Here is a 3350-nt window from a genome sequence, read left to right on the forward strand (position 1 = left end):
CGAACATAGAAACATAGAATTCTATTAAGCGGTGCTTTCTTGTATGTTGATGATTTTGGTTAGACTTTAAACCTAAAACATTAAGCTTCAATAAAACCATGTGGGGCATATAGTGGTTTCCTATGATCTGTGTGTAGTGGGGCTATATTCTCTTTCAAGCGTCTTGAGTGTTCTCCAATAATATTGAAGTGCTATGTTTCTATGATGTGTTTTTAACATGCGATGTATACTGTTTTCAATATTTACTGTTTTGCTTGAAGAAAATACTTTTCCTAGACTGAATGCCTTCAGGTATTTCACCATGACAAGGATCCAACAATATCTTATGAATTTAGGATCTCATGCCCTAAAGTTCCTTTACATCTGTAAGGAGTAGCTTTGTAATCCGAATTTGAATGGGGGCAGTGAGATGGAGTGCTTTAAGAAGATAAAGTTAAATGGACAAAATGAGAAATTTGGAAAAAATAGATGCAGGATATATTTGATATTTAGGACTAAAGGATTTGGATTGAGTTTGCATTTAGAACGAATGGGAATTGAGTGTTTTGAGGGGTTAAAAGGGTTTCTGATGGGTCGGGTCGGTAAAGATGGGTCTTGGGTGGGGATGAAATCTGAGTTGGGGTGCGTTTTAATTAATGACCAATCAGAAATGTCCACATCACGTTTAATAAAATATTTTTTTATTACCAGAAGGTCCGTTAGAAATAAGGGCATATATGTGGCACATTTTTAACGGTAGGGGCAGTTTTATCAAAATAGGTGGACGAGGGGTATTTTTAAACCAAAGCGAATAGGTTAGGGGCAGTTTTGACCCTTTTCCGTAAAATTAATACTTTCAACATCAGTATTTATTCTACTTATACCTTCAGCAAGGAGATCGTGAATAATCACTTGCAATTCCTGGACTTGGGAAATAACAGACTTGCTATCTACCATTTTGTAGTCCAAAAATGTTGTGGCAACAAATTTCTTCAACCCGGCATCTTCAATTTTGTATTTCCTTTCAAGCGCAATCCACAATTCTTTTGATGTCTCCACATTACTGTAGACGTTATACAGATCGTCCTCCAGTCCGCTAAGAATATAATTCTTGCACAGAAAATCAGAATGCTTCCATGCCTCAATCACGAGAAAGCATTCATTCTCTGGATTTTCATCGGGCAGAACGGGAACATCTTCCTTAATGGACTTCTGTAGATTTAAAGTATTCAAGTAGAAGAACATCTTTTGCTGCCACCGCTTGAAATCAATCCCGGAAAATTTTCCGAGTTTTTCTGCCGGTTCCAGTGCCGGTGTTGTTCGGCTTGTCGATGAATTGTCAGTCACCATAGGAACATTCTGGTTCCCGTTGTCATTTTTTATTTCTGTAAAAGAATGACACAAACAAATGTTAAAATCACATAGATTTTAATCTCCAATGGATTAGAAAACCACAAAGGTTTTACCCTCCAGAAATAGTGAGTATAACACAAATACAGAAAATAAATTAAATTCCATAAGCTTGTTATTAAACTGTATTTACAAAAATAATTCTGGAGAAGATAAAATAACATATAAACAGAAATGTAAACAAAACAGAATTTAATCCCAGCCCATTGAATTCACAGTGTTTTACTTAAGGAATTTAATCTCCTCCTAGTACCCAAGGTTGTGGATTATTTCCTCCCAGGATAGAACGAATTACACACTGGTGTAGTGGTACTTCAAACCCCAGTGTTTCAACGAACACAAAGATCAGTAGCAAATCACACTTACTGTTGCTTTCTTAGTAGTTAAAACAATGCAGAAGAAAGGAGGAAAAGTCAGAAATTCGTATGGAAAATCTTAGAGAATGGAAAACTTATTTATATCCCCAACCTGAGGTCAGTTACGTAAAACGGCCATAACGTAAATGGCCATTTATGCAAATTAAAACGCGCAGAGGAAACATTTTCCATTACAAAAAATGAACGGGCAGAGTCAATAAAACGGATAATTTGGATTATTAATCTTCCGTTACAAACACGGATATTTAATAATATTACGTTAATATTTACTATTAACAAATAAATTTGGTCCAAAAAATTAATCAATCATTTGACCAAATACAAATCCAAATTCGAATCCGAATCTGAAGCCGAGGCCGAATCCAAAGCCGAAGCCGAAACCGAAGCCGCGAGCGACGACGACGATGGCGCGAGGCTTGCCATCTTCTTAACTTTTTAAGAGCTAAAAGAAGAGAAATTGTATATATACCCATCAAAAACCTTTTCCTCTTCCAATATGGGACAATGTCCCATTGTCAAGGAGGAAAACTTAAAAATTTGATTTTCCCTCCTTTTCCCATTCACCCTCTTTTAAGCTTATTTTAGCTTAAAAAACTCAACAATCCCCCACATGAATGGAGAATGGCTATATCACGAAAATATGCATGAAAAACTGTGTGATTCGCAAGCAAGTATTAATCGCATCTGGATAAGTAGGTTTCCCTTTGAACTTTTTGTAGTGAAATTATGTCGGATATACTCGGTCAATCGGTAGATTTGATATCTTTGAACCGTCAAACTTGGGTTTATACCTAGACAACCATAAGTCACATAATCAACCATTAACCGTCTTTGGTTCTCATTGTTGTGTTCGTTTCAGCCATGAACACCGCCTGGTTTCATAAGTGCATGGAGAACTGGCCTTACAGAATTCTCCTTGAAGCGGCTAACACTTCACACTTACATAGGTGATTCATAAACGTGTAATCCCGTAGATACACTATTTGATATACCCCGTATCAAATTTAGAAATCATTAAAAAGCTTTAATGCTTTATCCGTGGTACTGAACATTGTCCCATCACGAGAATGGACCAAAATTTTAGTTGACAATGTTGAACCGTCATTAATGACTTTGTTTGATCTCCTAGAACCTAGATCTTGGGATCTCCAGTCTTCTAGGTAGAGTTAGCACCAAATGACTTGTTCTCGGCCATAGTCCTATTCCCCTCGATGATTTTTCAACTACCTCTCTAGTTAGGCCTTTTGTATGTGGATCCGACACATTATCACTTGACTTAACGTAGTCAATCGTGATAATTCCTCTAGAGAGTAGTTGCCTATCGTTTTTATGTCTTCGTCGTATATGACGAGATTTACCGTTATACATAACGCTCCCAGCCCTTCCAATTGCCGCTTGACTATCGCAATGTATGCATATTGGTGCTAACGTTTGGGCCAAAATGGAATGTCTTCCAAGAAATTTCGTAGCCATTCAGCTTCTTCACCGGCTTTATCTAAGGCTATGAACTCAGCCTCCATTGTAGAGCGGGCAATACAAGTTTGTTTGGACGACTTCCAAGATACCGCTCCTCCACCAATAGTG

The sequence above is a fragment of the Nicotiana attenuata genome, chromosome 7 (assembly GCF_001879085.1).
Source record: "Nicotiana attenuata strain UT chromosome 7, NIATTr2, whole genome shotgun sequence".
Lineage (NCBI taxonomy): Eukaryota > Viridiplantae > Streptophyta > Magnoliopsida > Solanales > Solanaceae > Nicotiana > Nicotiana attenuata.